At 37.0% G+C, this 19,680-nt stretch overlaps 1 protein-coding gene and 2 long non-coding RNA genes across 13 annotated transcripts in view; 2 read left to right on the top strand and 1 right to left on the bottom strand.

Annotated features, from left to right (window-relative positions):
* LOC100647781 (potassium voltage-gated channel protein eag) overlaps positions 1 to 13,649 on the bottom strand; it is a 156,012-nt gene extending 142,363 nt beyond the window's left edge. For all 10 annotated transcript variants that reach the window (XM_012313940.3, XM_012313937.3, XM_020865265.2 and 7 more), the window contains exon 1: positions 13,515 to 13,649. The gene's annotated coding sequence lies outside the window, so the exon portion shown is untranslated. The remainder of the gene's footprint in view (positions 1 to 13,514) is intronic.
* LOC125385964 lies at positions 2,760 to 4,812 on the top strand. Its single transcript, XR_007225762.1, has 3 exons — positions 2,760 to 3,664; positions 3,795 to 3,940; positions 4,049 to 4,812. It is a non-coding gene; the product is annotated as an uncharacterized LOC125385964 (long non-coding RNA).
* LOC105666258 lies at positions 9,213 to 18,598 on the top strand. 2 transcript variants are annotated; one of them, XR_001099160.3, is made up of 5 exons: positions 9,213 to 11,203; positions 11,284 to 12,273; positions 12,351 to 16,653; positions 17,212 to 17,322; positions 17,428 to 18,598. It is a non-coding gene; the product is annotated as an uncharacterized LOC105666258 (long non-coding RNA). The 2 variants fall into 2 exon arrangements; XR_002308174.2 differs by lacking the exons at positions 9,213 to 11,203; positions 11,284 to 12,273 and having other exon boundaries at positions 16,652 to 16,787.
* The last annotated feature ends 1,082 nt before the right edge of the window (positions 18,599 to 19,680 follow it).

The raw sequence follows: 19,680 nt of genomic DNA on the forward strand, positions 1-19,680 counted from the left end.
AAAGTATGATCAACCGAAACTATATCTAATATTGTGATAATGGGTATTTTTGAATAGTTTACTGTGGTACAAAAACAGAGATATAATTTCACAACCAAATAGAATAAAATTTTTAAATTATTCGTCATGTTCTTTTCATATGATATACAAAAGTTATATGAGATATAAATTATACGAATTATGTATATGAATTCTATGAATTTTATGAGAAATTGTTCACTTGGAAATGTGTCGTAATTCATTTGTTTTTAGTTACAGTTTAAAATGAATATAAAAGCTGGTCCTGAGCAAAGTACCAACAACGTTTGAGCGCTTTTGGATTCTTTCACACGGATAAAATTCAGATACAATTGGAACAAGCCACACGGAGATGCCTACACTGTCAAGGAGCATCGATGTTTGCGTGCTTGTTGAAAATACGCCGCATCAAAGGGCTAATTAACCACATGGAATTTAATTTTTCGTGAGTAGTGCCACTAAAATATTGTACAAAAAACGAACTCGTTAACAGGATGCACGAATTACTGATTAAAATATCTGCAAAATTTTGCAAAACTTCAAAAATTCGGCTTTTTTAGAATTTAATTTTCGAATTTAAATTCGAGAAAAAAATCGATAATATTTACCTAAAAAAAAAAAAAAAGGTACGTTATATGTAAATTTAGAAAAAAAAAATGGAATTATTTGTAGTTAAGAAAATAAATTTATTTTTAGTTACAATAGAATTCAGCGACTGAGAAAAATTGCAATAAACAAGCCATTGACAAGGAAGCACTGTAATGAGATATGAATATCGAAATTATATTGGTAAAATTTGAAAATGTATATAGAAATGTCAAGATATTTATTATAGAAATATATTTCTTCATAGAAATGGCCAAAATATGTGAATAGTCAATTATTAATTATATTAGTAAACTACAATATACAGTTGAGCCATCATTAACATTAACCATATGTTTAAAATGTTATTTTTAATTAAATATATGTTTGAAATAAATATTTTCTAACTTTTATATACATCTTCAGATTATTAATGTAATTATGACGCTTGTGTCTCATTACAGCACCAATGAAATTTCAAAATCTTTTCTATAATATGTACAATGTATCCATGAATGTTTTCTATGGTAGTGTTCAAACACTTTCATATGTCATTATATTGGATTGTAACATAAATTCATTCTGTTTTTGTGTATGTAATGCATTAGATACATATGTTGTAACAAGTATAAAAAGAAAATGAATTTATGTAATTATAAAATATTGTTTTTGTACATGTAATACATACAAGTATCGTAACAAATATAAAAACAGGACGAATTTATATTACAAGCCAATATTTCTTTCTTTCAGACATATTGTTTGCTATGAGGGCTTCTGATGGCTCAAAGATGGACCAACACAGAAAGTTTCGAGGCATGACAATTGAATTAAAGCGTATAGATAAGATGGGTCGAAAGGGAACCACAAAATCTGCAAGTGAAATGAAGGACACTGAATAAAATCAGGACGGAACAGTTCGTGCGGACCGGAAGTCGCAAGGGCATCCGCACTAGCAGAAAATTGGATCGCCAATGTCCACGAAAACCACTGAGAATTTTCATGGATTCGATTCATTTTGGGATTGAAATTGTGATTCTGGAATTACAGGCTCTTTGAATGTATCATGACCTCGACTTCCTGTGGAATGTAAAATCGAAGATATTTTCGAGAATTTCGCGCTATAGTTAACATGAATACTAAAATTATTACTCATAAGAGAAGATTAACGAAACTTGGTAGCGTATCAAATTTCTTAACGTATAAACTGGGTCGTCTCGCCTTTTTAACTTTCGTTAATGCAAATATCAAGATGTATCTTTAATGCGATAGGAACTTCCAGAATGATGTCATAAGAAGATTGTGAATTCCTGCATAAATTAAATAATCGAGTCCAAAGTATCAGCAATCTAGCAAATGTGATTTTACAACAAGATAAGGTGGTAAGAAGATTGAGAATTCCTGTACAAATATTATATAATCGAGTGTAAAATATCATCTATCTAGTTAGTCAATTGAAAATTCAATATTACCAACGCCAATCAATAATTAATGATAATCAGATCATGGATATTTATGGAAATTCATATTTTTGTAAATATATTTCCAAAAATGGAATTTAATTAGAGGATTATTTATTTATTAACAATTATGACACGTATTATACTTTCGATATTTTATATATTTGTATATATTATATGTATTTTTGCCCCATCAAATTTCCTACAAATGTAATATGTATATATAATATATACAAATTCTCTACTAATAATTTCTTATAAATTAATATTCAGTATCTTACAAAAGAGTAATTTATCTTCATTTCAGCATATTCTCCAGGCGAAAAGTTACTCAAACTCAATATCTCAACGCTGGCTGAACGAGTAGAAGTTTTGTTAATCCACCATTAAGCGAGTAAATCGAGAACGCGACAAAGTGCGTCTATTATACGACGGATAGTGAGGAAGCGACAAATGAGAAGACAAGGAATCTCGAAGGTGAGTCGAACAGCCTAAAACCATCTATTCCATACAATTTTCATGAATACTCCGTCATTCTCGTGGGTTTTGTTCGCGAACAACTGGCAAAGGAAGCATCGGAGTAAGGAGAATCGATGATACCCTCCCCTGCAGGAGCGACTTATCCGATTTGTCTGGAAGTAACCGGAGGTGAGAGCAAGAATCGCCTAGAGAATTGACGAAACTACGATTCCCCAAGAAAACTTTCCCTTTATGACAAACGAATCGCTCAGAAACATTTTTTTATTAAACAGCAGCAAACATTACTTTATAAAATTCTCATTGGGATTTACAATCATTTATACTATCTGCTTATGATAAATAAATTTAGAGCGGCTACAAAAAGTATTTGTACATCATAATATTTATTATAATACTTATGTACTAATTAATTAAGCCCAAGTATATAGAGTTTCCTATCATTTTGCAGTGACTACACATAATTAAAGAAGACACTATAAAAATGAAAAATATAGAACCTGACAAAAAAAATCCTTTATTAGAAAATAAAAGGTACGTACAAGTGCTTCCTGGAACCACATGATATAATTTTATATGGAATATGAGTATGAACATAAGATTCCTTTTTTGAGATATTGAATACCAATTATGCACATCTGATTTATGTGAAATTGATAAGTTCATAAGAAGTGAAGCTAGCCAATTTTGTTTCTGAAAGGCTCAAGTGACCCTTGGATTTCCAGATTTTTTTGTAAACGTATATTTTGTGGATTAATTACATTTCAGAACGATTTAACGATTCAAACGAGGATGTGAAAGAATCTATTGACCTGGCTGTTTCTTTATTTTCAACTTATATCCCTAGGTCTATGCTATTTTAGAGTGGCACGTGAAGAAAGCGAGTAGTAATATTGGAAGCAACGAAATCGGGCAACGAGTCCGATTCGCAAGAATTCTAATAGCGTTCGAAGGTCGACCGAAAGCGGAAAAGTAGTTCGCCTAACGATCGATGGCGAGCTTTCCCGATAAAAAGACAACGAACGGACGATCCGTCGTTTATTTACACAAGATGGTTGCTATTGTCTTTCATAGATCATCAATTGATCTATTTTTATTTTTTAACGATCATCAAGAACACCAAGGTATTTTTGAATCTCAAATGCCTCGAAGATTACGACTTTCATTCAGCAAATCTTAATCGACATATGCAGAATATAATTCTAATATGCTGTTTAGTAAATCATGCTTAATGAATAATCGAATATTCTCTAGGCTTCTAATGTGTTCTAACGGAGATCTAAATTATTCAATTCTTAACTCGGAGAATCTAAACTTCAGGAGAGTATCAGGAAAATCCTAAACTTCGAAAATAAGTCTCAAACATCATTGACCAAAGAAACTTTCAAACTAAATTATTCGTAAGTATTCATTATCTATGTGCAACGCCGACATTCTCGAGCAAACAGAGCAACAGAAGTCTGACAACATCCTGAATATCTTAAGATAATAAACACAGTATACCGTAGGAAAAACCAAAGTATTCCCGGAAGTCTCGAAACAAACTATCAAGAGTCGAGACAACGATTTTCCATTTTCCAATCGGTATTTCCCTGAGTCGTCACCGACACGGGAACCGAACCGGAGGCGACACTTCCGGAAGATCAGCTTGTCGCTGGGAGGAGTGCCAGTACGAGCTCGAAGGGATGAGAGAAAAGACGAAGAAGGAGGGCAAAGACCGTGTCGAGAAGGAGGTCACCCGGATTTCGAGCGGTCTTCTCTCTACTCACCAGAAAGCGAACCGTATCTCAAGGTAGCCCATCATTTTTCGTGGGAGGAGTTTTTGGCACGGCTGCCACCCCTTTTCCCTCCCGAGTTCCACCGAGTAATCGATCGATCCGCCAAGACTATGCTTTTACCACCTTCCCGATAGACGCCATCAAGAAAAACGCACGATTACTCCGATCGCTTTTCGCTTCTCTGAAAACCTTCCAGCTCGCTGATCTCTGCGTAGCTTTCAACGATATTATTCCACTACCAAAACTGTATTCCAGATTGGTCGAAGCCAGAAATGATAATATGAATTTGCATTTGATCGTCGAATACAGTATGTGAATTTCTTATTCAGGTACAATTTTAAGGCGACTACATATGTAGTCTACAGTGACGATCAAAAGAAAGTTTAATGCGTGAAATAGAAGAAACGCTGTGATTTTACGAAACTGAATTATGATTGGCGAGAAAATTGAACGTATAATATAATTGTTCGTTCTATAGATAAGACGAGTTTTTAGTACAAAGAAATTTTCAACAGAAATTTTCCTTGCACTCTTATACACAAGTACCACGTTAAACTTTCTCCTGTTCGCCGTATAAGATACCATATAACGTATCTATAATACAGTGACTACAAAAAGTACTTGTATGTATTCTTATTTTCTAACAAAGTGTTTTTTTTTATCAGACTCCGTATTTCATTTTCATAGTATTAAATTTTTGTAGTCACATGAAAGTATTATTAAATATTAGAACTAAATATACTTAGACTTAATCAATCAATATATAAATGCTATAGTAAATACACTGCGATACAAGCCCAATTGTAATCGTTGTATATATGTAAGTAGTTGTGACGCGAATGTTTGAGGTTAGCCACCGAAATTACTTCCCAAAGAGGTTTCCCAGACTTTAACTCGAGAACCTTCCTCGTTAGTAATTTGAAGAGCTAGAAAGCATTACGCGAGTCTTATCTTCGAGTTCATCGACCGCTTTTAATCTCTTTTGACAATGAGTGTAAAGAGTACTCTGTCCTATAGAAAATTATACCGCCCGCCACTCTCCTATAAAATTAACTATTCTCATCAAACAATCTTCCATGGGAAACTATGTTCTCGTACACCCCAAGAACTCTTACTAATCTTCCAATTTCTTAATCATACACGATCTCCTCATCAACCTAACCTCAAATTGCTACTCTATCGATTCTTTGTTCCAGCAGGTTACAATGGTATAAAAAAACCATCTAACCTAATTGAATTCGCACCCTATGAGTACAATATGAAGAGCAATTAAAGGGACGACAAAGTGGACCGGGAGGCTCTCTGAAAATGTTCACCTTCCTCAAAGAAATCGCACTGAAAGCGCAGAGAGGCCAAAAGACAAACGGAAGAGAGCCAGATGGCTGGCTCGACGTTGTAAAAGCTCGAGCAAAGGAATTGCTTTGACTTCGATCACGTTAGCCATGGACTAGCCATTTCCAGTACAACGTTCGAGAAGGACCGTGAAAGTTTTCGCCGAAATAGGAGATGTTCGACGCGTTCGAAGAAAGCAGGCGTTTCGTTTCAAAAGCGTCGCACGCCGATCGATCGACCTTCCCACCTTCCTTGAAACAGGAACGCGTTTTCGGGCTCACCTTGCACCTGCGAGAAGGCAAAGGGCAAGGGAGATTGATAGGTCGATAGATGGGTGGGTATAGGGTGGAGAATTGGGATAGAAGTGGTGGTAATGAATGGAAATATTTCAGAATATTTCTCAACAGAAATATAAGATGAAGACTATTGATATTAATGCGTCAGTTGCGTTTTGCTAATTATAGTAATTATTACAACAATGTTAGTAATGCTAGTGGTGCGTGTTTACTGTGGCATGTTAAATATTCATTAGGTTTCTATTAAGAAAAAAAGAGAAGAAACTTTGGTGCAGCGTACAGATACAGTAGCAGATAAAAGAGAGTTTAAAGCTGTTAAATAATTTATTTGTGTATACGCACATATTAATAACTTTTATATTAGATATTTTCTACTATGTTGCTGGCAGTCACATAGATTATATGTATAGGGTATACATATATATTTATTCACTACTCTTGTCAAATGCAATACTGTGTCTTAAAATTATCCTATTTTTTATACCCGCACTTATACCCATTTAAACTTTCTCTTGCTGGCTATATATAGAGTAAGCTATAAATTCTCCTGCATTACGGTAGCAAGTTTGTTACTAAAACAAATGATGTATTTAGAAGTAAATTTTAGAAAGTGCGAGTTACAACCTGTAACTTGTCAATTCCCTAACATTATTAATTGGTAAATTTCTATGCAACAGGATCCTAGTTTCATTACTTATCGTTCGAATTCCCTAAATCACAGTCGATAAGTAAAACTCAATGCAAAAACGCTTCTGATAAAAAGAAACGTATCTTTCCCCTAGAAGGATGTAATCTCGGTAGCAGCGTAAGTATTAACTGAACCGTTATTTAACGACAAACCTTTTCCAAAAATAAAATCAAGACTTAACAAAACGAATGATATATTTTTAACAAAGATATAAACGACGCACCGAAGAAACTGAGACACTCGGCTTAAACAACTTACCGACAGAGTTCCTGAGGAGCAACCGAGTAATTCAAGGCACTTTGGTCAGCGACTTAACTCATTTCTCTCATTTAACGGATCAAAAGTACACAGACAAAAAGACGCGTATACGACCCAACTAAACAAAAGAGAAGAAACCACGTAAAGTTGAAAATGCAGGAGATAAATAGTAAAAGAATAATTAAAAAGGAAATATCGCCGCGACAAAAAACCGATTCCGACGTCTGAGGAAACGAATACTTCCAAACAGGAAAAAACCAGTCGAACCCAGCATCAATATCTAAAACGCATCGAGGGAGGATCCTGTTTCTATTGTCGATCGGTCTTTCATCCAATCGAATGATCACCGACAGGTGTTTTACATGAAAGCCTCTATAAAAAGCGAGAGAAAAAAAGGGGGAAGGGGAAGAGGCGAAACACAGAGGAAAAAGAGAAACAGGAGGTTGGCATGATACATGTACGTCGTGTACACGTACGTATATCGTATATAGGATTGAAAAGTTCGCAGCCCCTTGGTAAATTCGTAACGCGGAATGACGTCAGTGGTGAGCGCGCGCAAATGCCCCTGTTTCGCAATCCGCAAACGTCGTTTTCCGCGATTCGTGCCACGGGGGCACCGCTCGTAAAGCCATTTCGGCGATCTCGCGACATAAATTATAAAATCGACCGACGCCAGATCGTCTGTGCAATGGCCGGCATGTAGGACGACGCGGAGAAATCCGTTCGAGAATCGAGACACCGGATACTGCCTTCATTTCCCCTACTACTTGCCCTACCACCGCGTTACATTCTAGGTCCATCGGGCTGCGATTTATTTCGACTCGATTGATAATGCGCTATGGAACGTTCCTCGGTTGAGAACTCGCGAAAATAATTTACTACAATTTCCTTCTTAGCGGGGATCCTCCGGTTGATCGAGATAATCACCGATGAAAGTACGTTAAATAGAATGGAACACTGGGAATTGTAGATAATCTTTGGAGATTAAGCGGAGGATGTGGCAGATTGGAGTCTGATATTGTTGAGAGATAAAGCGTTTTACTTTGGTATGGAGTGCAGCACTTTCTCCGCTTCTTTTAATAGCAGAATTATTTGAGTAGTTGGAACGAATAATTCACGACTTTTCAGAGAAATTTGATAAATTCACAAGGGTGCATCTCTGGAGATTTTTCCGATTTCTGGTTGATGTATGGATGAAGACCTTTCTCCTTGTATTATGCACTGTCTTACGTATATTTCATATTTATATTCATTTGGAATTCTTTGACTGCGAGTTTTCCACTTGTACGTTATAGTACTTCTGCGACTTTGCTGTAGTTCTAAACGTTACAAGGGTAATTTGCAATTACAGAGTTTGAAGAAATTGCTAGAAACGAGTAGAAGGATCATCTAAATACTGGAGACACGGTGTAATATATTCTAAAGAACTTCGGATTATACTTGGTGGTAATTGAAGTAGATCTCCCTTTATCAGAAGAAGCGATAGTCCTTTTCGATGTTTTTCTTCGAAGTAAGTTTAAACAAAGCAAATTTCATTTATTTTTTTACTCGCTCGCAAAGACAAATTATGATTTCTCAGATAAGTTTGATGTGACTAATTCCAATTTCTCGTAATGTCAGAGCAAAAACTGGGAGAAATTATCCACGATAACAAGAGTGGAATGAAATAAAGTTAAAGGATCAACGCTCTAAAAGCAAGCAGGATCAAGTAATTAATGCTGGGAGATACTAGACTGCGGATTTTTATGGATTTACGTGAAATTTGAAGCTGTAAAAATGCAAAGAATATAAGTAATAAGCAACTATATATAAAATATTCAAATTACAATTCTCCTTGCAATATTTAATAGAAAAAACAATTTTCAATCTAGGTTCCATTCTTTAAATTACATCCATAAAATTATTTAGTAGCATGAATATCAAATATCACTGATAGATATCACTAATTCCTATCTCTTATAATTTCAGAGAAAAAAATGGAAAAAATTATCCACGATGATAAGGATGGAAAGACGCAAAGTTGAAGGATCAACGCTCTAAAAGCAAGTAGGATCAAGTAATTAATACTGGGAGATACTAGGCTGCGGATTTTTATGGATTTACGTGAAATTTGAAGCTGTAAAAATGCAAAGAATATACGTAATAAGCAACTATATATAAAATATTCAAAGTACAATTCTCCTTGCAATATTTAATAGAAAAAACAATTTTCAATCTAGGTTCCATTCTTTAAATTACATCCATAAAATTATTTAGTAGCATGAATATCAAATATCACTGATAGATATCACTAATTTCTATCTCTTATAATTTCAGAGAAAAAAATGGAAGAAATTATCAACGATTCTAAGGATGGAAAGACGCAAAGTTAAACGATCCACGCTCTAGGGGTAAGCAGGATCAAGAAACTGATGCTGGGGACAAAAAGAGAGAAATAGAAGGAGAATTGAGAGAAAGGCGGATGAACTCGTAGCGTGGAAGATCGTAGAGGCTTTCAACGGTTGAAAGGAAAGGCTAAACTCTCGGAAGAAGGATGAAGAATAGCATAAAGAGCAGGGTGAAAAAGCCAGCGCATAGATCGGTCATGCGGAACGTGCGAAATAGTATTCGGGCCATGAGGTAACAGGGAACGTATACGGTTTTCAATTTCCCACGAGAGGTCAAGCAAATTCATAACCCAATCTATTCGCAAACCGAGAGGAACAGCGGGACGCCGATGAATTCGATGATGCAACGCGATCTCCACCCTGTGTTTATTATTTTTAATCGATACTTTTTCACTCTGATTGCGATTACTAACGATCCAGCCAAATACACCATCCAGGAAAGCAGAGAAAAGAAGATATACTGAATTATATTTTATCAACAGAATCATCTACTGCGAGGGTTGTTTGAAAACAAAGAAGAAGAATATCTGCGAATTATAACTGGAATTTCAAGATGAGGGTTTTGATCTAAGACCGAGCATTGAAGGTGGGAAGAAGAATGCTAAAGAGATATATTCAATATTTTAAGAAGAATCTGTTAATCTTGGATTTAATCTTGTATCGGAAAAAGAATACACGAATTATATTATAATATTTTAAGATGAAAGTGTTGATCTAAGCCGAAAGATGCGAAGAGAAAGATTCTCAAAATAAAAGAAGAATCCTTCAAACCAAACAATTTTAAGGAGAAGACTCTGATCCAGAACTAACCTAATATTAGAAAGGACAATCACACGATATATGACAATACTTTATCAATACTCTGACATAGTCCAATCCATATCAGAAGAAAGGTACATAAATTATGTTACATTATTTCAAAAAAGAAATTCTCCAAAAATCCTTTGACTCAAACCCAACTCTGCTTACAATGTGATTTAGAGAGTCCAGAGTTTGCATTATTCTTATAACGTTATTGTATCTCAAAAAGAATCCAGTGAGTGCTAGCTGGTTCCAGTAATAATCTCATCACTCGTCCCTTGTCGCCACTTTACATAATTGGATGAACGATCTCTGTGCTACCGTAAGAAGATAAACTCTCTGCCACGCTTAACGTTATTCACGATGCAGTGTTACGAATAAACAAGAAGAATTCGAAACGGGTAGACGTGCTTCTTCGTCAAAAAAGGTTCGACAGAGAATGTATCGAAGAGTAGTACAGAGATGTCTAACGCCAAAGAGGCGTGCAATGTTAGCAGGGTAAGTTAACTTTCTAATAATTAGGTGAAACTGTCAGATAGAACGATTTAAACAAAGGATATGCAAAGCTACGTAAAATGTAAATGAAGATGTAACCGGAAATCATCCGCAGCTGAAAGGCACTGGATCAGGAATAAATAATAATAGTACAGAGAACTACATCCGAACGCTGACGTATTTCCGGATTTCACATAAACGTCTTACGAATTTACTTTCTTGTATGAATTTATTATGTTACCCTACAGTCCTGATGCTGTTCTTGGACAATATAAGCAATATTTATCAACGACTAATATCGATAAAGCTATGCTGTCTTAATGCTGTTCTTGGAAGATGTGGGAAATATTGATTAAGAAACATATTGATAAAGTTATTACAAATATTGGTAAACGAAGACGTACGCCGCTTTGCTCTCCTGTTTATCAATCTCAAGTGGTTAATTCCCACCCAAAGATATAGAAACACCGGACTTCACAAATAAATAAATACAAATATTAAATAGATTGAAAAACAAACAGATGGCAGGCAAGATCGTCTGAAACCTCTGTTCTATCATCTAATAAACAACATAATAAATAACATCAACGTTGTAAGACAACACAGTAAATCTATAAAAGAAACTCAAGTAAGATATTTATGCAGAAATCTGCGCTAAATATTCGGAGACAGTTATGGGCGAAAGTATATGTAAAATATAAATTCCAGATGAAAGGAGCGTCTTCGTTGAAGAAGCTGTGACAGACGATGCATCGAAGAATGGTATAGACAACTATACTGGACTAGAAGGTAAAAGGAGATACGGTCCCGTATCGGAAACGCACGAGAACATCGTTATCGGGTTCGCGAATCTGGCGAGCTGTGAACCTGGCAGAAATCCAGAACCCGCGTCGCTGCACCGGTGCGGTGAAAGAAAGCCCGCGACACGGGCGATAATCATCGTAAACGTTGTCGAAATTGTCCTCTTTTGTCGACGAAACCTCGAACGAATCGTGAAGCAAACCTCGACGCTTCTCTGACGTCAAGAAACTACCAGTGGTTTTCAACGTTCGAATACGTAACGTGTCATACGAGGAATAATTTTCGAAGAACGAGTAGTTCGTTAATTAACGAATCGTTGAGCCAATTTACACGCATGTACGAATTTTCTAGCGAGAGAACGATGATTCGTGCGGGTAGACGCGTATTAGAGGTTGTGAGGTTGATCACGTTGATTCCGTACGCAGGCTGTGCACCCTGGCGAGTACGCATTGTCCCGTAGCACGTCCTGCTCGTAGATCGATCCAGTCTTTGGTACGCGAACGACGAGGCTTCGTGGAGAGCAATGTGTTTAACACGTTGAATGGCACGCGAATTTTATATGTTTTGTCCTGAGGGCCACGACAGTTTGAAATATGCTACACCGTAACGTTCAATTCTTGTAAAATATTATATCGTATTTGCGCACACTTTGCCGAGTGTTGCTAAGTCATTCACATTGTTGGAGATCTTTTTGTCCATGAAATTTATCATGTTGTAGACGTTGTATAAGTGAGCATCGGTGACCATCGCGACCATGGGATTTTGCTATTAAGGTGAACAAATTGACGATAACATGCAGTTGAAATTTGGTGTAAGCTGATCTTTGGAGAATTTCGAATTTTATAGATCGCATGCTTGAAACTGAAAACGACGAACCACAGTGAAACTGGACTAAAGGTATTTCGATATTAAGATACTTATAGAGGGACTGAAATTCGATCGAGCCTGATCATTGGAAAATCCTAATTTTCTAGATTCTATGCTTGAAATTGTGTAACAGCAAGCCTTTCTTCTCTGGGGATTTTTGAGATGAATTCGAAGATCCGGAATGAAAGAGGAATTCGTGAAATCGACGAGAATTTCGAGCCTCCTTGACCCTCGGTGACCCAAATATTTTCGCTCCTGACAGAGGCTGATGCAGAATTGCGGCAGACCCGTGGAAACGTTCGGTCGTTCCCTTTTGTCCGCATCACCTTCAAAAGGATCATTCTATCTCGCGATAGAATGACAAATCGTCGCCGACGTGTCTTTAATTCGTCAAAAGTTTCTTACATCCGATAGAACACAGAGGATATTCTCTCTTCTATCCTTGATGAAATCGTTCTCAAACGAATAGTATGATTAAAGGAGCGAAGAATTCGAATCAATGGAAGAGCCAAACGATGGAAAGAAAGAGAGGCAAACTCTATTTAATTATACTAGATTATATCATATAGAGCATAAAAGACCACTATGCAGAGGAGTCACGATTTCTGATTTCTGACAGGCAGCTGCATCCTGACCTATCCAACGAACGCTTTCCAACAGTGTCTCTGGAGGTTAGCCCACCGATTGATCCACGCGCTCCACTTCTCTACTCCTCTACTCAACGCAACTCCGTCGCATCCACGATTCAGAAGGGACCCTACGATCGTGATAGAAACCGCCACGACTCTACCACCGTCACCGCGTCTCTCCTGACCTTGCTCCGCAACCTTTCATACCGCTGTTTCATCCCTCGGTATAACTCGATCCACACGCCTCCGTTCATCAATCAGTCGAACGTACCGGAGCGGTCCACTCGCAGGAATTCCTCTTACCAAACAACCGACGTAAATACGACTCTAGCTTTTCCACCTACCAATCGAACAATTCCAACGAGATACCTTCGAGCCCTTCCACGACTATCATTGCGCGGAACCAACGGCCAATACCAAAAGAAAGGTATTCGTATATTGGAAAAACGAGGAAGAAAGGAAAGGAAGAGAACTGTAAGGAGTAAACGAGTAGCGAGAAGAGGGCCTAAAGGGAGGGAAAAAGAGAAAGGGAGAGTTTGGTGGCGCACCACGCGACCGCAACGATCATTCCAAGAGCAGACATTGTGGACATCGTGTAAACGGCTAAAAATGGACGAATCGAATCTGGTGTGTCGATCGTACCGATGTGAATACGTATTCCAAGCAGCTTGATCTTCTCGGAAGGCGTTATCTTCGTTGGTTAAGCAGGGTGGTTCCGTCCATCGCGTTTCTGGATCGTATCGCCCTAAGGATCGATCGTAGTCGGGTGCACACGCGCTGACCGGTTGCGGTACGCGTTCGGGAAACGCGTCCCGGACACGTTTCGCCTATAGTTCGACTAGACAGAGGATGATCGCTGTTAATCGGCTATATACAACTTCCATCCACGATTCCTCCTATGTTTCTTCTTTTTCGTAACTCTTCCACCGATTTCGATTATATTCTTGTTCTGTTTCTTTTTTTTTTTTTTTTTTTTTTTTTTTCACACGGTTCTCGTTCTGAGAAAATACAAATTCCGATCTCCACGCACCGCTGCTGTCCCGTCGTCCTTGTCTGATCGCGCGTACGTGTGTGGCGAGGCGCGCGCGCGCGCGCTGATCAGCGTTACTCGCACACAGGGATTCCGAAACCCAGCCGTGCGACAGGCTGACCGATTGGCGACTGAGACTCACCCTCTGTGGAGGCGCTGACTACCCTTAACTCACCCCCACTCATCGACAGCGCGCCACCAATAGCGGCCCCCCACCACTCAACCTTTCCCCCACCATCATATATCCTTCTAATCCCCGTGGTGTTCGCGCTCGCGCGTGATTTCGTCTCGCGATTCCTTCGGGTTTCCCTCTCTTTCCTGCGAAAGAGAGCTTGCTCTTTTTTTTTTCCTCGCCTTTTTTTCATTCGGATACATATCGTTATAATTAATCGTTGGCTTAAAGGGAACCGGTTCGAAGGTGTTTAACTCGATAACGTGGTTAGTAAGCTTCCACCCAGTGAATGACGATTTTTGGCTTGAAATTTCAGTTGACTTTAAATTTATGCATCACTGTATGCGTTCAGTAAAACGTACGTGTTGTATTGGTTTAGGAATACGTACAGCCCCGTTTATAAGTATTAGAATATCTATCGGTTTCATTGGAAATATGGAAATTAATCTAAAGTATCAAGGAGACGATTGATCGAGCAGAATTTTATATTCATGCAAAGTTGCGATGCAGTATACGTGGAAAGCGGAAATTTGTTATAAATATTTGAATGAATTATATAGTAGCATATTTGTGTAATTATTTGTTCATCCATGCAGTTTTGTAATCTGAATTCTATCGAGCAAAATTTAAGGTAAATTGGATAGGACGCTTCAAGAATCCTACCGCAAATTTCAATCTGTATTTTATAGAATACATTGTGCCAAATGACAAGAAACGCGGTAATAATACTTATGATCGGGAATGTACGTATACAGGGCTCGTTTGGTCAACTGTGGTCGTTTTCTTAGAGAAAAAATAGCTTTTGCGTTATTGAAGAACGTACTCGGGCAATAAATATCTTTATAAATTATTAATTGGGCAAGGAAAAATGTTCAATCTCAAAATCGAATAAAAGGATAATTTTAGTGACATGAGATTAATTGACAATATACCGAATTTTAGAACTGTTCTCTGCTTATGGTCGATACACGTATATCTATGTTGATATGTGATATAAGAAATTATCATACCAAAGCGATTAGGAGGTAAAAATACGTGACAAAGAAAAAGTTCTTTAGTTAACCCGTATCACGTTCCGTGCCACGTGGATCACCAGTGACCCACATTTCCTTGAGTCGCGAGGAAACTTACTTCCGTGAAACAAACAATAGTAAAATCGGGACGAAACCCTACAAACGAATACGTACCGCGAGACCACGATTACTTTTGTTTGAATTTTAAATTTCCGCAATTGAAACGCGTCGAAACATCTGCTATTCCATCGCGGAGTGGAAGAAGATCTTGAGCTGGAGTTTTCGACGTTTCTAGCTGAATGCGAACGGATTTATCGAGCTTATTGAATTAATGGAAACGCGGCGCACGTATAAGACCGTAATTAAAGCGAAAAAGAAAAAGAAGGATAGAAAAAGTTGGAAGAATATTTTTCGTGTGCTTATTACTAGAGTTGTGGTAATGAATTATAAGACTTTAAAACGTCAAGAGTACACGGTTACAGTGATGAAATTGTAAAATAGAAAAAAAATACTGAGCTTTTTATCTCGATCTTGTACATTCCGATAGTAACTTTCGTTATTTTAAATTCAGCTCAAAAAACATTACTTATAGGATGACTCTACAGTATATCTACAGTATCTAAAATAATTCACTCGCTGTAATAACTAATAGATGGAACAAATCTATATTTAGCTTCCATTCCTTTACTCGCGTTCATAAAAGTATGAATTCTGATGTACGATTCTTTCTTACGGCTACAAATCTTTACGACCTGCTATTTCACCATGAGGGGCCGTATGTACGTATGTGTATAAAGAGCTGGGAAGATGATTAGCGGTACATGTGCACTGGACAAGAGTAGTACTGTTCTCTATCAATCACGCGTTGCTATATGATCTAGTTTGTGAATGTAAGATCCGTGAAAAATATGGACCACGACCAAGAACCGTTCCCGGACCATTTAGGGTACTCGTACACTGCAGGCCACAACTATTATTGGGTCACTTATCTCCTGCATTTACTGAAAAACTGCAATAAATTTTATTTTAACGAGTATTTTACATTATGCGATACATATGGTGCGAATAAAGTAACAGACTCGTGATAAAATAATTAGTAAATGAAAGCAACGAAAACCATTCATATTTCCTTAAATATCATAGGATATCCTAGTAGTTATTATCGGCTACGTACGCGACACTTTCGGCCAATATACGTACACTTATTTTTATGATTGCGTTGGGTCTATCGGAAAGAATTGACCAGGCCTGTCCTTTACCTAATCACCTTTTCAACTTCTCTATTATACACACGATAAAACGCTGGAGTCCGCTCGCATACGCGAAACGAGCCAGCGCCAGAGGCATCTTGTTATCCGCGAATTTCCGGCCGAGTTGTTTACCGCTTTAACCAACGACTCTTTAATTACTTCAACAACCTACTGCCACGAACTTGACCGACTCTAAGAGCTACTCCTGTCGAGCGTGTCATGTTAATGAAGTTTGTCACATTCGTTTGCGGAATCACCAAGACTTCCCTACCGATCGAGAAACGGATAATCGATACAGAAGATACAGAAAGAGAACGTAAGTGTCGCTCACAAGTATAATATGTGGACACTGGTGCATTTTTATTAACAGTCTGATTATTATTAAAAATATATAAATTAATTGGAGACTGATGATTAAAAGCGATATTCAGTATTTTCTTGTGGAGTCAGGTATTGTGCATCATGTAAAATTTAAATTGTTTAAAATCTTATCAATAGTATATTAAAATTAAGTACACGACTTGTCAAAGTATTGAAAGATTTTAAATATTATCGTTGCAATCAATTACAATAGTCCCTCGTGCAATTTGGGATATGCTTTTCTATTTATAGCTTGGCAATCATCATGATGAGCAGAATATAATGAACTCGTTAACCAAAAAAATTTCTACAGGATGCAACTGCTTGACGCTTATAGATGTCAATCTTTTTATTGTGTACTAACTTTGAAAAACAGATTTTATCGTACGATATTCTGCGATAACTCCGATAATGGAGAAAGTCGTTTTAAGGCCTTCTATTCTTAAGTTTCGTAACTAATTTATATTCCGTCAAAAATAAGTGGATGTCCACATATTTTTGGACGTCTGTGTAGGTGGCTTGAAAGTTTCAAAGATACCTAATCCGACGAATGGAGACTTGGAAGTGATGTTTGGAAGATTCAATCCTGGCTGGCAATGTCGCTTGAGTTTCCAGTAGAATCTGTGTGAGTAGAACTGTACTTCTGTCGTATATTCACGAGCAAAAACACGAAGAACAAATCCTCTGTAGAATCTTGGAAATTCTTTCCTTTTTTTGTTTTCTTTTTTAGAATTAAAAATTTAAGTGCTATTAGCGATCGAGGGATCGGTTAATTTAAAAAATGATTCGATGTGGGACATTAAATAGAATAATAAACGTAATTGGTACGTTCTTGGGAGAAGAAGGAAAACATAACGATAGAAGGAAGACGAAGGAGGAAGAATAGAGAGGGAAAGAGGGAGAAGAGAGTGTTGGTTCGATCGAAGTTGTCGAAGGGAGGGCGCCACTTTGCCGGCCACCCCATTTTCATTAGCTCCTACGGATCATACACTTATCAGATTATCTTTACAATAGCCTTCATAACATTTGACATAGCATGCCTCCACAAAATCCAAGAAAGGTGACAAATTTTTTAAAGGAAAAAGAAATTTTATAAGAAATTTTAATAACAAGAAAGGTGTCATATTTTTGAAGATAATAAGTACCAAATAAGGAAACAAATACGAATACAAGGACTAAAGAAACATCCAGTAATAAAGGATGATGTAGTAATGTAGGATGATGCAAAAGAGTTACGGCAACAGAAAAGTAGTAAAAAATTATTTTAAAAAGAATTGGAATGAAAGGATTGTAAAACCACTTAAAGAAACAAGAATCCTGAGGTAAAAAATCCCTACAAGAACACCAGAAATCAGTTGTTGAAATGGCAAATACTATGATGAGAAGGAAATAAAATGTTTTTAAACAAAACACTACGGACTAAAATACTAAAAATATACTATAAAGATAATACCGACGAGATGAACGCTATGTCGATAAAAAAAAAGAAAAAAGATCTAGCAATAAAAAAGTCCTATAAAAACACCAGAAGCCAGAAATAGAAACAATAAGCCCCATGAACTTTCACGAACTACTGTATATTTGCATTAGATACTTATTTTGTAGCTTCTATGATATTTCCATATTTGTTTCAAATTTTATCGATATAATCATAACATGACATGATGCTCATACCATACTTTATTACAGTGCTAATGAAATTTTTAAATGTTTCGTATGACAAATGCGGTGGGGGAAAAAGTAAGTGAACTAATAAGATAGTGGAAATAGATATATCACTGAAATTTCACTAAATATGGCTTGTTTACACAAAATTATAAATCTTAATTTCTATTACTTACTAAACAATTTTGTGTACATTAAGAACATGCAATAAACAGAATTTAAGTATATAACACTAATACTAAATGGTTCGATTAAACTTCATTGATATCTACTACTTATCCATTTATTTTTATCCTCAACTGAATAATATGTATATTCATAAAGTACATCTATAGTACTGTCTTTCGTATGCTCATGTATGTCAACAAAAAGACAATGTAGAAATTCAACGAACTAAATCCCTAACGTGACCAGACAATTTCCATTCTTCATAAAGCAGATATCTTGCGAAAGGACAAGAAGAAAAATCTTTTGGTGACACCGAAAAGGAAAAAGCTGCTTGTCGGATCTCGCGTTTGCCGACGGAATATTTACACGAGTAGCTGCGACACACAGGTGCACGCTTTGATTCGCTGACACTAATTGCGAACCGCGTCTGGCTAGCTCTTCTCGGTCTCAAATTAATTAATGGCATAGCAAATGACGAGTCGCTCGGAGATTCGCTCGCTGAGCTCTCGTTGCGCTGGGAAAAGCGAAATAATACGGCGTACGATCGTGCCGCGAATATCAATGCTTCCTTCGTTGTCATCAAGAAGCGGAGACTCGTGCTCGTTAATGATGTGCCATCCTATATTATAGGATCGTTCTGTAGCTCCTCTTCTTTTTCACTTTCTATCTTCCTCCTGTTTATTCGTTTTTCTTCTTCTCTTCTTGTCTCTCCTTCACAGTCGAGATGCAGGACAAACCGTGTGTGCGTGTGTGTGTGCGTTCGTTGCAATTTCACAGCTGGTGTGTATTTAACCGTCGAAATGATCGCTTTAATCCACGCTTCAAACCCGAGCCACTTTTTTGCAAACCGCGACATACTAATCCATTTCGCTTCGTTACGACAAAAATGGCAAACCGACCATTGATATCCGATATTTTAGCAGCGTGACTATAGACGATCCATTTTTGCATCCGTTATCCTTTCAGTACAGTCATCAATTTTTTGTACGAATCATGAGAGGTCTTTCATTATTGCTATGAGTTGAAATATTGCTACGCATATGTTACTTATTATTAGAATCTAATTATGTTTTTGAATCTATACACCTAAAAGAAAAATATTTAAAAAGATAAAAATAAATTACCAGATCTTTCTGGCAGAAAAGAACTA

Source organism: Bombus terrestris, chromosome 11 (assembly GCF_910591885.1).
Source record: "Bombus terrestris chromosome 11, iyBomTerr1.2, whole genome shotgun sequence".
In the NCBI taxonomy this organism is placed as follows: domain Eukaryota; kingdom Metazoa; phylum Arthropoda; class Insecta; order Hymenoptera; family Apidae; genus Bombus; species Bombus terrestris.